The 20,202-nt window shown below is 38.2% G+C and overlaps 1 pseudogene; it reads left to right on the top strand.

The window, feature by feature from the left end:
- The first annotated feature begins 1,695 nt into the window (after nt 1–1,695).
- On the top strand, nt 1,696–2,332 carry LOC112307177 (peptidyl-prolyl cis-trans isomerase A pseudogene; annotated as a pseudogene).
- The last annotated feature ends 17,870 nt before the right edge of the window (nt 2,333–20,202 follow it).

Genomic DNA, 20,202 nt, shown 5'->3' with positions numbered 1-20,202 from the left:
CTCAGGCAGGACCTTTGGGTTTAGTGGATCACACACACACACACACACACACACACACACATGCCAGCATAACCTATTTTCTCATTGCATTCCTTGTCCTATTCAAATGTTCCTTCATCTAGAGGCTTTCCTTAGTTCTTTATCTAAAATAGTCCCCAGCCCCACACATACTCTATTTTCTGCAATGTAAGCCCCTGACTCAGGTACTTGAAGAAAGTTTTCTTCAACACTTTTATTTTAAATATTGTTTTGTTTTGTTTTGTTTTGTTGAGAAAGAGGGGAAGGGAGGGAGAAAGAGAGGGGGAAAAAACTGATGTGTGAAAGAATCGTCAATCGGTTGCCTCTCCCATGCCCCCAACTGGGAACCTGGCCCACAACCCAGGTATGTGCCCTGACAGGGAATCAAACTGGCAACATTTTGGTTTAAAGGCCAGCACTCAATCCACTGAGCCACACCTGCCAGGGATCAACACTATATTTTAGAAATGTTTGAACAGAGTAGCTGCTCAAAACTATTTGTTGATTGAATGAATACATGATCCCCAAAATGGATATATGTGAGTTCATTTATCAATAAGAAATTTATATCTAAAATGCTTAAGTTTTGTTGACAAAATATATGCATGAACATACGTACTATCCCACTTGGTTATGAAAAGATTTAAGGCATGAAAAAAAGTGAGTAAAAATGTGGACACATTTGCAGATAAAATTGAACTACCATTGGCTAGATTGCATAAACCTGGATTAGCTGTGGGCACTCGGAGGCCAGTCCCAAAGGATCAGTGGTGCACAGAGAAGGAGGGGCTCTGAGCTCAGCTGAACAGAGCAGCAGTGAACATGAACTGCGGGCTGCTGTTAGGGCCTCTCGCTAATGGTGGCTCATTACCCATTTAAGAGGCCTGTAATTCCGGGCCTTTTACAGATAAGGAAACTGACTCCCAGTGAAGTAATTTGCCCTAACCTGCTCTCACTTCCTAATGCAACTGAACTAGTGGATTAATTGTTAAGATTACAAAGAAAAATAATACATTGTTGGTGATTTGCAAAACGAAATTACACTTTATTGGAATTCTGTGAAGAAGCAGGAAATGGAGAAAAAGAGGACTAAGGGCTGACATTATAGTTCTTCCTAACAATTCACTCTGGACACAAGACAGGGAAATGATATGGGTTGGATTTGTCTAAAACCAAAAGTTGTCCTGGAGCTAGAAAGCAAATGGAGGAAATTAATGATTTCCTTAGAATTAGTGGAAGAATCCGTCTTACTTAGCATCTTTATATGATACCAAGGAGACTCTATCAAAGAATTACTGGATTTGAATCGACTTTTCCCTTGTATAGCAGGAAAGATTTAGATAAGAAATAGCTATCATTGGGATGTTAATGAACCCTATCTCCACCTGAGGGATTCGAATAGCTGATTACTGGCCAGTTAAATGCACTATTCCATCCAAAAACTAGGTATGTCTCTCTGTGTGTTAGGGATAGCAGGGGAAATAGTCAAATGATTAAAGGACTGGTGGAATCAAAATGGGAATTTTCAGAAAACACAGATGGGGCCAGGGTGAGTTTTGGGTTAAAAAAAGAAACACGGCCTTGCAGACGCCGACGCTGCCTCGGACCTTTCAGCGTCCAGCCATCGTCACCCCCACCATATTTTTCAACATCGCTGCCCACGGTGAGCCCTTGGGCCGTGTTTCCTTCCAGCTGTTTGCAGACAAAGTTCCAAAGACAGCAGAAAACTTTCATACTCTGAGCACTGGGGAGAAAGGATTTGGTTATAAAGGCTCCTGCTTTCACAGAATTATTCCAGGATTTATGTGCCAGGGTGGTGACTTCACATGCTACGATGGCACAGGCAGCAAGTCCATCTATGGGGAGAAATTTGATGATGAGAGTTTCGTCCTGAAGCACACAGGTCCTGGCATCTTGTCCATGGCAAATGCTGGACCCAACACAAACGGTTCCCGGTTTTTCATCTGCACTTCCGAGACCGAGTGGCTGGACGGCAAGCATGTGGTCTTCGGCCCAGTGAAGGACGGCATGGATGTTGTGACAAACATGGAGCGCTACGGGTCCAGGAACGGCAAGACCAGCAAGAAGATCACCATTGCTGACTGTGGACAACTCTAATACATTTGACTTACGTTTTATCTTCACCACCAGACCATTCCTTCTGTAGGTCAGGAGAGCACCCCTTCACCCCATCTATTTGGAATGTTGTATAATCGTGCTCTCCCCGCAGTTCATTGAGTTCCATGTTTTCCCTACCCCTTCCAAGTCTAGCTGGTTTGCAGAGTTAAGTTTATGATTATGAAATAAAAACTAAACAACAACAACGAAAAGAAACACAACTATTAATATTTTTCTAAGAGGTAACTGAAACCTCCCCTAGGAAATTCTGACACCACCACCAATAACAACTACAAAAACAACAAAAAGCACCTTGACTGGAGTGGCTCAGTGGGTTGGGTGTTGTCCCACAAAGGGAAAGGTCGCTGGTTTGATTCCCAGTCAGGGCACACACCTGGGGTGTGTGCCAGGTTGGGGGTGTGCAAGAGGTGACAGGTGGATGTTTCTCCCACACACTGATGTTTCTCTCCCTCTCTTTCTCTTCTGTTCCTTTCTCTAAAAATAAATAAATCTTTTAAAATCAACAATAACAAAAACCCTTTCCATACTCTTATGTAAATGTGTGGGGTTGAGATAGTTGGAAGATTGTGTATTTTTTATTGTTACTTGTGAAAATGGGGTTTTTGAAGGACTAATCTCCCTGGAAAGATGTGAGTAGGAGGTAGCTGTTATACCAAATGAGAGAACATGAAATACTGGGTTGAGGAAAACAGAGGAGTATGGGATATTGGGTGAGAACACGGTGGTTGTTATTTGTTGTTTTTGCCAGTCAAGATCTGCTAAGGTCTGCACATTTACTGCCGGTTTCCTGGGTGTAATTGAATACTTCACCTTCCCAGAATTCAAATTGCCTTTCCGAAACCATGTTATAGTTATCTCTTTATTCATATTCACCATTATTAGCTCCTCAAGTGAGGGAATGTTGTTAAATTCAACTTCAAAATTTGTTATGTATCTCCTTAAGATTTCTACCAGATTTATAAAAAGACTAAATATATTGATGTTTTTCTAAGATTATGTGATTTCTTACAAGATCTGAGGAACATTTCTAGGATTTGGGAGGTGGTGTGTATTGTTTATGACTTTCTGGCAAAACAAGTCTAAGTTTTTAATTCCTATAAGAGGGAAATGATTGTAAAATCATGAAAATTTGTTATGCTATGCTTTGACATATATCTTTGGTACTTCCTCAAAACATTCTTAGGAATTCAGCTTGGAAAAAGAAAAACTGACAGCTTAAAATAAATTCTGCCTATTTGAAGACTACTGACATAAAAGTTGGGATAGAAGAACTGATATGATGAACACAAATTTTTATTGATTGCTTTCTCTAAAAAATGAGAATGCGATTCTTTTCCAAGTACCATCTGCTATTGAATCACTTCTTTCCTTGTATTTCCTTAATTAATGAAAGTTTACATAATTTTCTTCAATTTTTCTCTAACCCATTGTTAAAGGAAAAAAATTCAATGACATTTGTAAGGCAGACTTATTTAGGACTATCAGGTTAGGTATAGAGACCACTGAAAAGAGGTTTCTGTAGTAGGAGAGAGATTGAGCTCAACTCTGAACATGGCATTGGGAAGTGGGAATTTATACCCAAGGCTGAGGAGGGGTTGAGGGGGGTGTGTGATGACAATCAAGGGAAAATTACTAACAGGAAACATCGAGAGTCCGGGAGATTCTGGCTAAACCAACCTAATGGGATTCTTGCTGAAGGCAGGCCAGCCAGAATGATCTGACATCTCCTGGGGGGTGGGGGTGGATAATGAGATACCTGATCAAATATACCTGACCATTGGAGCTCTCATGGCCTTTGCTATGAGGTTTTCTGTGAAGTCAGAAATTCTGAATATCCAGGTTGGGCTGTCCAAGCATTAGTATCACAAAACTTTTCCCCCTGGCTGGTGTGGCTCACTGGATTGAGTGCCAGCCTGGGAACTGAAAAGTCTCTGGGTAGATTCCCAGTTAGGGCACAAAACTGGGTTGCAGGCCAGGTCCCCAGTTCGGGGAGAATGAGAGGCAGCCTGCTAATGTTTCTCTTGTTCATCCATGTTTCTCTCCCTTTCTTTTCCTTTTTAAAGATTCTATTTATTAATTTTTAGAGAGAGGGGAAGGGAGAGAGAATAAGAGGGAGAGAAGCATCAGTGTGTGGTTGTCTATCACGCACCCCCTCCTGGGAACCTGGCACGCAACCCAGGCATGTGGCCTGTCTGGGAATTGAACCAGCAACCCTTTGGTTCAGAGTGGCTCAGTGATGCAGGGACCTGCACCTCCCCTGGCTATGTCATAGGTCAGGATACCTTCTGAAAGGTACACCTTTTACCCAGGGCAGTAGCACAGCTATTATCTTGCCTTTTGTTATGCAAAGTATCTTAAACACTGTATCATCTCCTTCTCCCTTCCCTCAGCCATGGGCTGTGGGGAATTTGGGGACCCCTTGCTCTGCACCCTGTTACACTGTGGCTGAAGTTGTATTATAAAACTGAAGTTGTAAGTACTCCATGTGTTTGTATATATGTGTTTATAATTCAGAAAGGCCTTTATCTCTCATTTTATACCTGAAAAAGGGTTTCCTATCTTTGGAGAATATTATATAGTAGTTAATAATGTTTCTTTTTTTTAAGATTTTATTTATTTATTTTTAGAGAGAGGGGAAGGGAGGGAGAAAGAAAGGGAGAGAAACATCAGTGTGTGGTTGCTTATCGTGTGCCCCCTACTGGGGACCTGGCCCGCAACCCAGGCATGTGTCCTGACTGGGAATCCAACTGGTGACCTTTTGGTTCGCAGGCTGGCACTTAGTCCAGTGAGCCACACCAGCCAGGGCAATAATGTTTCTTAAACAACTCTGTTCTGATTATCATATTTGGCTGTGTTTACTGTGCACCTATGTTTTTGGCCCAAACTTTCAGGAAAAATATCTTTCATTTTAATTTTTTAATTCAATTTTTATTTATTTATATTTAAAAACAAACAGACGATCATATTCCAGGGTATTATTTTGCATATGGATATCGTTATTGCCTCCTAGAGTTATACTTTTAACACATAAGCATCAATAAAAGAATTTAAAATGATTATATAGGTATGGAATTAGTACCACCCAGGTATAATGCACATCCTTATTTTTCCCTCAAAAAGTTGGGCAAAAAAAAAGTGTGCATTATATGTGGCAAAATACTGTAATTTATAGATATAAGTACTTATATAAATTGAATATTCATAAATTCCCAGAAAATAAGGGAATCAAGTATTTATTACTTTTAAAAGTGTGCTTAAAAATAAACAAAAGCAACTAAATTAGAAACATTAAAATATTTTAATTTAGATAATTAAGGTGAATGTGTGGTAAACAAAATAGTTTTAATCATAATTTTAAAAAGGAGCTATGTCTTCTCTCTGATTTATCAGTGTAAAGGATAGTATAAATGTATGTCAGAGAATAAAAATGGTTCCTCTGGCCTCTTATGCTCAGGATTTTGTGGCCTTTGCATTCAATTGACAAAAGACAGATTAGCAAGAGAAAAGATGGATTTTCATTCAGGTACTTAGGTCCTAGAGCTCACAGAACAATGTGACTCAAGGGGTGGTTAGAATTTGGTATTTACATACCATTTTAATAGGAGTGAGAAGGAAAGAGAGAAGCCCTTACAGGAATACAAGTTACTTTTTGGAAATATTAATGAGCCATAAATGGGAGATAGAGGTTTTGTGACAATATCTCTTGAGGGGTGATGTAGACTTCTCACCTGTAGTGATGAGTCAATCTCTCCTGGTTGCTCCCAGGGAGATAATTTATGACAATGGAGGTTTTATTTTCTTGTTTGTTCTGGTTTTTTTTAGTTCTTTTGGGAGGCTGTGCTTTCAGGCAGATGGAGGATGTCAGAAATTCAAATACCTTCTGCTCAAAATAACTTTTATGCCACAGTGGCATACTCTGGACCCCCTCGTTTACATTTTATTTTACTTGAATTTGTTTTTTCTAAGCAACATGTTTATTGATTAAATAAGTTGATACTACCCTGATACAATGCTTAAGATTTTGAAAAATATAAATTTTGTTCAATTAAAATAAATCTTGAAACTTTAAATTTCAACAGTAATTATGTTTTGTAGTACATCAGCTTTAAGATAATTCCCAAGATCTTTAGGTAACCTAGGACTGTTATTAAATGAGTTAGTTAATAGGTAATCATTGAATAACAGGACAATTTCTAGGTAAATCAGAATACTGAATCATTGATTATAAAGCAGAGCTTGAAATTTATCTACTTTTCATTTTATTTCTATGCTACAGAGTCTATATATTCATTCATGTTAATAAATGTTTTCATTTTTGCCATTTTAATAAGCTACAAAAGACATGTGCGTTGCTCTAGAACGCTGTGTTATGTGTTTTCACATGCTAGTTGCTCAAGTGCTTGTGTATGAAACAGTTCAACAGCCCATACGTGTTGGTAGAGGTTATGGTTATTAGAGGTGGCTTAGGTTAAAATAGGAGCAAGAATGACAGAGAAATAAATTGTGCATGTGCTTTGTGGTTTTTTAGCAGTGTTTTTTCTCCTAAAATAAAATTTAAAATTTGTTTTAATTCTCTGAACTCCTTTACACTTAAAAATTGGGGTGGGGGGCGGTTGCAAAGAGTTTTGGTTGTGTGAAAGATGTAAAAAACACTTATTTTTTGAATAATTGAAAAAGAGCAATAGCATATAAACCCATTGCATATTAAAATAACAATAGCATTTTTGTAAAAAAAGAAAAAAACCCTGCATTTTCTAAAATCAAAAGTATAAGAATGGTTTTACATTTTGGAAAAATTTTGAAAGTCTGACTTACTACAAAATAGCTGGATTCTTGTGTCTGCTTTTGCATTTAATCTATTGTAATTGCCTCTGTACTGTACTCTTGTGAGAGAACAAAAATGAGAAAGGAAAATAACAGCTTAATATTATTATAAAATAGTTTTTAGTTTGTGCATCCCCTGAAAGAGTTTTAGGGACCCTAGAGGTCCAAGACCATACTGCATCCCTGCCGTAAACTGAATGTTTGTGTCCCACCAAATACATACATTGAAACCCAGCTCCCAATGGGATGGCATTAGGAAGTAAGGCTTTTCGGAGGTGATTAGGTCATAAGGGCAGAGCTCTCTCAAGTAGTATTAGTGCTCTTGTAAAATAGATCTCAGCATGCTCCCCCTCTGGACATGTGAGAACACAGCTAGAGTTAGCTGTCTATGAACTGAGAAGTGGGCCCTCACCAGACACTGAATCTGCCAGTGCCTTGCAGAACCACAAGAAATGAATGCTTGTTGTTTGAGCTGCCCAGCCTATACAGTATTTTGTTATGGCAGCCCACATGAACTGAGATAGTGCCTAAGAAAATGGTTAGTTTATTCTAGATTATCAAATAGTATAAGGAAAAAGACTTGAAAAGTGGATTTTATTTTCTTTGTTTTATAATACCTGAGTTTGAAAACAGTTTATAAAGTATGTTAAATTTTACTAAAGATTACTCAGCTTTAATGCTTACATCCTTGGCTGATTACTAACCTTCATTTATAATATGAAAAGTTCACTTTTTTCTTTCATGTTATCTGCCTGTGTGGCAGAGATTCTGTGGTTTATCAGAATAGTTTTGTTTGTGCTTTATGTTGATTTTATTATGTTCTTAATTATTTAAGAAAAAAAGAACAAAAGTCATTTTTGAAGGAGTTAGGTTTCTTTAAATTCATGTTACCTTTTATGTTTATTTTAAAAATCTTTTATTGACACTTTGATTTAATAAGTAACCAAGTATTGTTTCTTAGTTACTTACTGATCTACCTTAATTAAATGTTCAAATATACTCTGACAACTCTTGAAATTGCTTTCCTCGAACTGGAATCTTAAATTTAGAAAAAATAAAAATAAAAACTTCAAGATATCTTTTACACCTAAAAGTATAGATAAGACTTTCAAAAGGACCCCAGGGAAAAATCATAAAGATCTGGTTTTTCATGTTATAAAAAGAGATGTTAGAAATAATCAGGTTTGTTTGATTATTGTCAGAGATGTTCCTGTTGTGAGAGTTAGATGGGAAGAGTCGTCAGACCAGCAGAGATCGTTGCTCATTCCTCGGACAGATTTGTATTGATAAATGCTGTCGAGGTAAGTTTTCAGAGATTGTATGTGTTATGGGACCTCCCTAGAGCTTTGCCAGTGCCCTGGCTATCTAAAATAGGTTTTTACTTTCATGAGAAATTGGATGAAAACTCATGAAATTCTAATTGATTGCCCCCAATAGAGAATTTTGCTTGCTTTCATTCTGATATTTTTGATTGCAGTAATAAATGAACTACAGCCTTTGAGTTTATGTAATCTACAGATAGTTTTTTTTTAATTTTTTGTTCTGATACTTGCCTCCTGAAGGCTCTGTTATAAGTTATAGCCCAGAGTTTGTTTCTTCAACAAATACGGACAGTCCAGAGACTAGTGGAAAAGGACCATAACAGGCATTTCAAACTAGCAGCATTTCAAAAAAACAGGTTCTTGCTTAGGCTTCCAAGTTCATATCACTTAGATAACTTTCAGGCCTTAGCAATGAACTGAGTCAGAATTTCCAAAACTTCATTTAGTCCAAAGATGGGTGTCTTTATTAGAGCAGTGATGAGGGGAATTTTATTGGGGTTATTTGTTTGGAATTTTGTTAAGTTATTGTTCTATTTCTTGGATATATGAGAAAGCCATTTATCTTTCTTCTTAAGCAATCTAACCCACAGTAGACTGCTTTTGTAAGCTGAAAGAAAACATTTTTACATGGTATTTGATTCCCACTGACTCCCCAAATTCACAAACTTTTACTGTGTCTTTTTGCTTTTCACAACAATACAGTTACATGCATCCATTCAATAAGAATCTGTCTGCCTTTATACCAGGATAGAACTGGATAAATTGCTTGGGATACATAAATTGAGAGTGGTGCTTTTTAAACAGCTATGACAGGTCATTTTTATGGAAAAGAGAGATTGACTTTACATATGGAACCAATAGGTACTAAGCCCACCCAGCTTACAAATGATAAGCGGAAGTTCACTTAGGCAAGCCAGGAAACGTAGCCAATTTTGAGGACCTCAAAAAAATAAAAATGAAAACAGGAGATCATCAAATTTGTAGGTAATGCAGAAGAAATCTGGTGAAGAGAAATTTTGCTACTTGATTCTTTACCCTCAGGATGGCGAATAACAGAAGTTTTAAGATGCCAATCCAAGCTTCCTTACAAAATCTCCCCATCAGAACCTTATTTTGTGGCCTTACTTAGTGCGTAAGCTTGAATAACAAACTCTAAGAAGTTTATAAGGCTGGTTAACACTGATGCTCATAAGCTTTTCTCTAAGAGCCAGTAGCAAATATTTAAGGCTTTCAACAGGGCCAGGTAAGGTGAGTAATATCTAGCAGTGCCATGCCAAGCCATACTGGAGCAGGAAACAAAAGGAAAAGTCAGTAATAGTGATCCTGTCTTTGTTTAAATTTTGACATTTTGGCCCTGTCCCAGTTGCTCAGTTGGTTGGAGGGTCATCCCATCCACCAAGAGGTTGTGGGTTCTGTCCCTGATCATGGCACATACCTAGGTTGTGGGTTCGATGTGGGTTGAGTGTTTAGGGGAGGCAGCTGATCAGTGTTTCTCTCTCACATCAATGTTTCTCTCTCCCTTCCTCTCTCTCTAGAATCAATAGAAACATATCCTCAGGTGAGGATTTTAAGAAAAATTTTAAATTTGACATTTTGTTCATTTTTTGCATTCCTTTTGATTTTTAAAAATATTGCATCAAAGTATTATTTGTTCATTTTTTATTAATTAGTTTTGGGTTCCCCCTTAAATCTTGTGCCGGAGGCAGGTTGCCTCACCCTGGTCCTGGCTTTGTCTTGTGAGCCATATGTTCTCTGTGGCGCCTTCCCAACTCTGCCATTGTAGTGATAAAGCAGCCACAAATGAAACCTTAGTGAATGAGCATGGCTATATTCCAATAAATCTTTAATTATGAAGATTGGAACTTGATTTTATGAGTTACAAAGAAATTATTCACCCTTTGATATTTTTAACCATGTAAAATTTAAGAACCATTCTTTTATTTATTTTTTTTAATACTCATTGTTAACATTTATTGATCATAAATAAAGTGAAGGAACTGGGCTATAATAAGAACGCATCACTTCTCCCTAGATTTTCTTTTTATTGTTGTTTAATTACAGTTGTCCCCACTTTTCCCCCATCACTCTCCCCTGCCCTACCCACCCCCCACCTCCCACATTCAATCAGCTCACAGTAGGTACAAAAAAAGTGGTGAAGGGCTAAAATTTGTCCACAGGCTGCAGTTCATGGATTCCTTCCTTTGCTTTACATATGTAAACAGTCAGGCCAGACTTAATCAAACCAGCCATTGTTATGTGTGTAATTAAGGGTAATTTTTGAAACTACTATTAGAAGGAAAGAAGACTGTCAGGAAAAATTTTGAAATACTTTAACATGACAAAAGAAAAAATATTACTGGGTGTCCTATGATATGCTAGGTGGTGTCTGAACCACTCTCTGTCATTATTTGTAACTTTCATTGCTTGTAAGTAAGTTTACCACTCTATTACTTGTTGTAACCTGCTGGTAGTACAAATAAGTTTTGCTGGTGGAGATGCAATTGATTATTTTCTTATGAACTTTGACCCTTTAAAACATCTGTTAACAAATTCATTTCAGCACTCCTGATTGCCTTATTTATGTCTTAATCTTCAGAATTTCCTTGAACTGGATTTTTATACTTCTCTAGTTCCCTCAAAAATGGAGTTAAAACATTCTTTAACGCGTTTTTTGTGTGTGTGCAGCGTTTGTCATTTTATCTTTTAAAGGTATCCTTTAACAAGAGGTTAAAGACAAACACAGGCTGTTATTAAAAGTTTAGTTCCATACCCAGGGAAAGTGAGGATAGCTCTTGAATTATTCATTTAATATTCATTGATCATCAACTAAAGGGCAGGGTGTTAGGGACACAAACATGAATAAGGAAGACCAGTTCCTTCCTCTCAGAGTTCATGATCTAGTGAACCTCCTAGTCATACCTATTGATTCATCCATTTATTCACTCTCTCATACTACAAATATTTATTGAGGCCTACTGTTAGCACTACAGCTCAGTCACATTTGGGCTGAATCAACTTTTCCAATATGACCTTCATGTCCTACTGCCATGTTTAACAATGTGGCTGTGGGGAAAATGTGTTATGCATTTCAAGGAACTTATGTTAATTAAAAACTTTTGTAACATCTCTATAACTTTCTCAAAGAGAAGAGGAAAAGGTCCTACTTTCATAATTTCTTATTACTACAAGATTAGGAAAAAATTACAAATGATTTTTAACTATTGTGTTGTATTGGAAACTTACTATATTATCCATGGATTGCATATATTTTTCCCATGATGCTGTTATGACTGAGAATGTTTGTCAAAATTCTTTTCTGGAATTGTCTGGAATACATTCAAGTGTATTAGTGTACTACTGTGAATACCTCAGTGTAGATATTCACCCATTTAAGGAGGATTAGATTTTAGAAAGAGTCAAGGTGTTTTCAAAAAAATTTTGGTCTCAATTCAGAGATATGAGGCTGAGGATCAAAAATGGTAAGGTTTTAGATGGCCTCCTTTCCACCTTGATTCTTTTACCCCAAGAAAAGTGGAAATTATCCAAAAGTCTTTTAGCACTTTAAAGTATAAAAGTATTAAGTATGGAGTACTAAATGAAATTTCCACTTGGGTTCTTCCAAATCCTGCTCCCCCACTTAATTTGCCAGTGGGTATCACTATTAACAAATATGGGTACAAATATTAACAAGTCTCACTATCAGCAATGTGATATATACAAACACTGAATTATTTAGGAGTTTCCACAGCTAGATCTATATATAATAATTATACATATACTTTAAAATCCTGAGTCATGTGATACATATTTGCCTATAATTTTCTTTTTGCTCATAATCCCCATGGGCATTCAGTATATAATAGAGGAGGTATTTTAGATCAGAGTGTTTTCATTGCACCTAAAAGACATTATGTGGTCAGTGCAGCTCACGCCTACAATTTTCTCCTAGTTTCAATAATGACCAGAATTTCTCACATCTCCCTCCCATCTTTGTTGCAAATACCATGATATTTCACCTTAAATACTTCAGTATGCATCTCCCGACAGCAACAATATAAAAAGACAGCTTTCTATACAATCATAGTATTATTTTAATGCCTAAGAAAATTAAAATAATTATATAATAGCATCCAATATGAAGTTCATATACAAATATCCCCACTTGTACACAAACAATTTTCTCGTTAAATTATTTTAAACCAGAATCCATTCTAGTTTCATACATTTCATTTGGTATTTTTGTTTCTTCAGTCTTTTTAGATCTAGTTCAGATATTCTACTTTTGTTTTCATGACATGTAATTTTTGAAGAGTCTAGGTTAGGTGTTTTATAAATTATTGTCCTATATTCCTTTCTTCTAAAGCAAGGTTTATGGAGATGTAATTTGTGTAGTGTAAAATTCATCCTTTTCAGTGTATAATTCTGTGAGTTTTGACAATTACATTCAGTCATGTAACCACCACCACAATGAGGATGTAGAATACTTCTAACTCTCCCAAATTTTCGTTCTGCCTTTTTGTAGTTAACGCCTCTCCACACTGCCAAATTCTGGCAGCCATTGTTCTATTTTCTGCCCCTACCGTGTAACAGGGTGTAGGTCAAGGGTTCCCTGAAAATAGGAGAAAATCCCCAAACCTTTGGTTGGGAGAAGGCAGAAGTGGATGATACATTTAGGATACTTTGGATAACAACGGCAAGTTAATAGCTGTGCCTTTCTTGAATAGAGAGGACTGTGGCCCAGAGCAGAAGGTGTGTGTGACTTTAAGAGTGTATAGTGGCTTGTGATATAGTCAGGGGAGGCAGATGCCCACCCCGAATGTCCGTGTGTCATGAGGAACTCTGGCCCTGGGTAAAGATGGCAGCCCAAGAAGGAAAAAAATACAGGTCAACTGGCAAAAGTGACACATCATGGGAGGAGCCAGATATGAGGTCGCATAGGAAGTTCTGGGCGGAGCTTTAAAATAAGGGCAGGCTGAAAGAGAAGGGATGCAGTCTGCCATGACTTCTGGTGTGTAAGGGGATGCCACTTGGTTTGGAGTAGAAGAAGCCCTGCAGGCTGAGAGGGAGAAAGCAGCCCTGTGGTCTGAAACGTTTAAGGAAAGAGCTGATGGAGCGGTTCAGGGACCTGCCTAACAAAGCACGGATTCATGGGAGGTGATTGGAGCTGAACTGTGACCAAGAATGCTGAACTGTAGGTTTCTGCTTCTCTGAAGGAGGTACAGAGAAATCACTCTCTTGGGACGTGTGCCTCCCTGGACTCCACCATAATCCAGTGTAACATGGCACATGTTACCCTGTACCACTACACAGAGGCAGAGAACAACATACCCCAGATCCTGAAGGAGAGAGCTGCTGCAAGAGGATGGCGACTCTGAAACCCACAAGTGCACATTCCAGAGAGGATGGAGAAGGATAAGGGGAACTTTCGGGCATGGTTTTGGCTTATAGCCTTTTGGGGAGCAAGGGAAGTGCTGGGTCTCCTGAGAGAGCAGGGCTCTGAGGGGGAGTGCTCCCAACCCCCCTGAGGTTGAAACCCTCTCACTCTCTTTCACACACACATATGCCTCAATAATGGCTTCCCAGAAAATGTATGCCATACTCATATTTTTTTTAGAAATTATTATTTCCCCATTACCCTACCCTTCAAAGTTTCTATTCAAAGTAATCATTCTCCAACTTGATATTGGCAAATATTCCCTAATGTGCCTGGGAAGGATTATTAATTTTCTTTTTTGTTTGTTTTTGTTTTGTTTTTTTTTATTATTATTTTCTTTTTATTGTTATTCAATTACAGTTGTATGCCTTTTCTCCCCATCCCTCCACCCCACCCCAGCTGAACCCACCTCCCTCCCCCCTCTCCACCCTCCCCCTTGGTTTTGTCCATGTGTCCTTTATAGTAGTTCCTGTAATCCCCTCTACCCACTGTCCCCGCCCCCACCCCCCACCCCCACCCTGGCTATTGTTAGATTGTTCTTAACTTCAATGTCTCTAGTTATATTTTGTTTGCTTTTTCCTTCTATTGCTTATGTTCCAGGTAAAGGTGAGATCATATGGTATTTGTCCCTCACTTCCTGGCTTATTTCACTTAGCATAATGCTCTCCAGTTTCATCCATGCTGTTGCAAAGGGTATAAGCTCCTTCTTTCTCTCTGCTGCGTAGAATTCCATTGTGTAAATATACCATAGTTTTTGGATCCACTCGTTTGCTGATGGGCACTTCGGTTGCTTCCAGTACTTGGCTATTGTAAATTGTGCTGCTAATTTTCTTCATAGATTATTCTTCAAAACTACATTTGAAAGAAGACACTATGAAGCATATCTTAATATTGGTGAGTGTAGTCTGGAATCGAAAGGCACAGTAAGAAATGATACATTTCAGGGGTGAGGGGAAACTGGTTGGTAATGAAAATAGATGAAACAGCATGAAATAGGCAATACAATTTTAAGTAGGTTTTAGGGTTAATTTCCCTTAGAATCCAATTTCCTGTTGAAATAACAAATTTTCTTGTAGCTCTTTACAGGATCTTGTCAGTTCTAATGGCTAGGTGCTCCACATATCTTTTTAGTGAAGATTCTGATACACTTTGGTTCTATGAAGACCTCCAAAGTAAATTTCCTCCTTTCATTATATATATATTTATATTTATAAATATAAATGTATATATAATGTTGATTGGATGTTATTTATCCTTTCACGGTTGACATGGAAAACAACTATATCGATTTGAGAAATAGAGACCCTCTAGACCCACAGCACATGAAAATGGCGCTAACCACTGGCTGCAGTTGTGTGACCTGATGGCTAGTCAGCAGTGAACACCTTCAGTTTGTAGCCCAATAAAGATTCAAATCATTCAAATTGGACCTGATTCATTAATGTTTAGGGATATTAATTTTTATAAATACAGAAAAAATAGGAGGAAATACTATATTGATTTGTAGGTGAAAATCATTGGCAAAACAATGGAATTGGGATGAAGCCCAAGGCACAGACACACACACACACTTGCACAGTAAAGTTGAGATGAATCTGTAAGACAGGGGTGAAAGGAAAAGAAGCCACAAAGGATGGCATGCTTCCTACAACAGTGGTTCTTGGGCTTTTCTAATCAATTCCCCCAGATGGGGCAAAAGACCTTAAGACTCATATTTTACTTATTCCCATATTTCAGGTGGGGGTGGGAGAGGTGGCTCTTAATGACAAGTGGTGTTGGACAACCAAATTTAGAAGTTACATTTATGTCTGCTCTGACAACTTGTTTTAGATAATATTAATTTTAATCCTGTACCTTTACCCTACCATGTAGTTAGGGGGGAATAATGGACCCCAAAGAGGGTTGCATTGGCATCACTGCATGCTGTAGGCATAAGTGAACAAACACAGAACACACTGAATTAAGAATTATTTACAAAAAGTGAAAAGCAAGTAAAACAACTGAAACCAAAAGATACTCAAGGTAACCCAGGTGATAAAATGATAATGTCCTTCCAGAAAGTTGAGGGAATTTATGTAATTCATGAAGTTAAAGAGAACAGATTCCCAAATTATTTCTTCCATTCACATAGGTATGACTCTAACTTTGTATTTTTACAGATGAAAATAACTTAAAAATTACTTTATTATCCCTTTCTATAGCCAAGAAGGATTATCTACTCTCTGAGTAGCGACAAATAACAGTGTCTGATCACTTGGCTAAGGAGGCAACAGACGACAAAAGTCTCCTAATGCAGGGATTAGTAAAAGGCGACTGGATCAGAGGAGAGGTGAGAGACACGCCTGCGTCAGCACTTCCTCCGTGTCCTGAATCTGTCCCAGGAGGGTTTGCACATGGAACTTAAATGGTTCTTTGAATTCATCCAGTTTGTGAATCCTGCTTATAATTGTTTTATTTCTAGAATGGAGGTAAAACCCGTTTTCTACAGGGAACATGTCAGGAAGGGGCAGCCTGCTACTAGTAATCAGACTTGGGAGTGGAGCAAATAAATCTGGAGCATCGACATTTCGCGATTTTACTGATACACAAATTTGTCAGTGTGTAGAATTGCAGCTCACCATTTAAATCACTAAAAGTAATTTTAGTTATCTGGCCTTTCAATGTTTATAGTGAGTAAGTAACTCTTTTAGAATTATATAATAAGAAACCCATTATATTATGTAATATTATATAATATTAAACTAAGGAGGAAAAACATGAAATTGGTTAGGGAGACACATGCACCTTAATTCTTGTTTCTAAAGGCCCTGCTTTACCAGTTGAAAACAAGAGAACATCAGTTATAATATAGGGTATAGCTGGACACAGAATTGAAAAAATACAAATGGTAAAACATCTTTTGTTTTATTAATTTCATTTAAGTAGAGAAAAAGATAAGTACATGAGTCCTAAGCAAAAAAAAAAAAAGTCAAACACTTACCTTGACTTTGATAACCCAGTTTATTATCATCTTTCAATATGCTTTATTGATTATGCTACTAGAGTTGTCCCAATTTTTACCCCTTTGCCCTAACTCCATGCGGTACCCCCCATTCTCTCCGGCAAGCGCTTGCATAAGTTCACATCTGTGGGTCACGCATTTAAGTTATTTGGTTACTCCAATTTCTATACTGTTCTTAACATTTCGTCTATTCTTTACCTACCAATTTGTACTTCTTAATCCTCATACCTTTTCCCCCATTCTCCCCCTTCCCCCTCCCAAATGATAACCCTCCAAATGATCTCCATACCTGTGATTCTGTTTCTGTTCTGCTTGCTTGCTTAGTTTGTTTTTTAGATTCAGTGGTTGATAGCTGTGAATTTGTTGCCATTTTGATGTTCACGGTTTTGATCTTCTTTTCCTAAAACAAGTTCCTTTAATGTTTCATGTAATAATGGCTTGGTGATGATGAACGCCTTTAGCTTTACCTTGTCTGGGAAGCACTTTATCTGCTTTTCAGTTCTAAATGACAGCTTTGCTGGATAGAGTAATCTAGGTTGTAGATCCTTGCTTTTCATCACTTTGAATACTTGTTGCTAGTTCTTTCTAGCCTTAGAAATTTCTTTTGAGAAATCAGCTGACAGTCTTATGGGGAGTCCTTTGTAGGTAACTATGCTTTTCTTTTGTTGCTTTTAAGATTCTTTTTAACCCTTGATATTTTAATTATGCTATGTCTTGGTGTGGTCCTCTCTGGGTACATCTTATTTGGGACTCTCGGTGCTTTCTGGACTTCTATGTCTATTTCCTTCAACAAATTGGGGAAGTTTTCTTTCATTATTTTTTCAAATAGGTTTTCAATTTTTGCTCTTTGTCTTCTTCTTCAAGTACCCCTATGATGTGGATGTTGGTACTTGAAGTTCTCACAAAGGCTCCTCAGCCTACCCTCATTTTTTGGAATTTTTTCTTCTTGCTGTTCTGATTGAATGGTTTTTAATTCTTTATGTTCCAATCATTAATTTCATTCTTGGTTTCATCCACTCCACTGTTGATTCCTTGTAAAAAAACCTTTTTTATATTGCTTAATCTTCATTTCTGCCTGGGTTTTTTTATGCTGTTGCAGTACCTAATGATTTCTTTGAGCATCCTGATACACAGTTTTGAACTCTGCATCTGATAGGTTGCTTATCTCCATTTCATTTAGTTCTTTCCTGGAGTTTTATTCTGTTCTTTTATGTGGGCCCTATTTCTTTGTCTCCTCCTTTTGGCAGCCTCCCTGTGTTTGTTTCTGTGTATTAAGTAGAGCTGCTTTGACTCCCTGTCTTAGTAGCATGGCCTATTGTAGAAAAGCACACCTGGAAGTTGGATGGAGTGGAGCCTTAGTTAATCACCAGGGTGGGGCAACCCAGGTAAACCAGGTTGAGGGAGTCTCTGATACGGTGTAGCTGCTCAGTTGCTCTGAATGGGGGAGTGCTCAGAAAAGGGATAATGGCCACTGCCTGGGCTCTGGAGTTTTGTTGGGGAGGAAGCTGGCCCTTGGCTTTTGCCCTATGCCAGTCACTTCAGTTTCTCCCCGTATGCCACTGGTGCCCCTCAAGCTGCTGCCCAGGTGCTAGAGATCAGAGGGAGAGTCTCTGTAAGTTGTAAGTCCCTTTCAGGCCCTTTAAGATCAGACACCTGAGAATCCTGAAGTTTCTTCCACCATCCCAACCCCCACTGATTTTTACAGAAGTTATGGGGACTTACCTTCCTGGCACTGGAACCCTGGGTTGGGGTGGTCTGGTGTGGGGCTGGGATCCCTTGCTCCTGAGGAATCCCTCCCAATTTTTATCCACCACATGTGGCTGTGGGACTGCCCGTCCTGTGTCTCTACCCCTCCTACCCCTCTGGGTGAATGTGACTCTTTTAATTTCTTGGTTGTTGGACTTCCATACATCTTGATTTTCTGACGATTCTGGGTGATGTTTGTTTTGTAATCTGGTCGTATTTTTGCTGTGGTTGTGTGAGGAGGCAAGTCATATTTACCAACACCTCCATCCTGACCAGAATTCCCCAATTAATTTATATATAAGTAGGAGAACAATGAATTCTGTGATTAACCAACCTCTGGTTAACTGTTTCCTCTCATAAGCTTGAATTAATCTTTGAAAAGTTTTGAATAATTATTTTGCTCTCTTCTATTAAACTACAAGTCCTGGTTTCTACAGGACTGTGTTTGGTGGTTGAATACATTTTCTATTCCCACAAAAACAAATTTCACAAATGTAGTGATTTAAAACAGTATCTATTTCATGGTTCATAGAACTTATTTCATAGTTCTGTATGTCAGAAGTCCTGGCATAGGCTCATTTGGATTCTCTGCTCAGGTCTCACAAGGCTGAAATCAAGGTGTTAGCAGGGAAATGCTCCCTTTCTTAGTTTGGGGTTGTCTTCCAAGTTTATGTATTATATTTGTTGGCAGAATTCAGAATTCTGTAGGACTGACGGCCAGCCTTTTGCTGGCCAACAGCCAGGGGCTATCGAGTTCCAGCCCACCTGCCATATCTTGCCACATATTCCTGGCCACAACACTTCAAGGCCAAACAGTAAAGCACCCACTGCTTTGAATCTCCCTGACTTCTCAACCTTTTTTTAAAGAGCTCCCTTGGTTACATTAGGCCCACCCAGGATAATCTCCCTTTAAAATGCAGCTGAAAAGGTGCTTAAACCGGTGCTGGTGATTCTCAAGTAAGCAAGGTAGGGGTTGACTCTGATGGGAGAGATAATTGAATACTGGAACACTACAACTGGCGACTGCTGTGAAGGGAATGAACAGGGTGGTGTGACAGAATAACTACAGAAGAGCTCTGGTGACAGGAGGTGCTATCTGAGCCGAAACCTAGAAGATGAGCATGAATCAGTCATGAGAAGAGCTGAGGGAAGAACAGTCCAGGCAATAGTTGAATTTTTTAATATTATGCCTGAAACAAACTGTTCAAGAGTACAAATTATCCTCCTGAAGGGAAATTTCTGAAAACCTGTTGTTTTCTCTATTATCTTTGACTTTGAGTATTTCAATAAAAACACAACTAAAGAAGGAATTAAATGTATTGAACACCTGGGGTGTTGCATGCTTTCTGGATGCATACAACAATGTCTTGTGCCCCTCTTTGTTCTTTTCTGCTGTCCCACTATCCACTGTACCTACCAGTCAGTGCGATCAACGGCATGCTTACTGTGCTCTACCTCCGTCACTGGTGCCATAGTGACGATGATTTACAACCATCATCACCCATCTGCAAGCATTAAAGCCTTTTACACATGGGTCTCATTTATATGCAAAAGTGAATTTCAAAGTAAATATATTCTATGTCAGCAAAGGAGAAGGAAAAGGCTTTCATGTTAAACTGTTTTCAACATTTTAAATTTATATACTGGCTTTCAGTGTGAATCTGTCACAGCAAAGGTCTATCCCAGCTTTGAATTGTATTCAAATATGAAAATGTCAT

The sequence above is a fragment of the Desmodus rotundus genome, chromosome 1 (genome assembly GCF_022682495.2).
Source record: "Desmodus rotundus isolate HL8 chromosome 1, HLdesRot8A.1, whole genome shotgun sequence".
Classification (NCBI taxonomy): domain Eukaryota; kingdom Metazoa; phylum Chordata; class Mammalia; order Chiroptera; family Phyllostomidae; genus Desmodus; species Desmodus rotundus.
The sequence above is the reverse complement of the archived record's forward strand: the minus strand, read 5'-3'. Positions and strand labels throughout refer to the sequence as shown.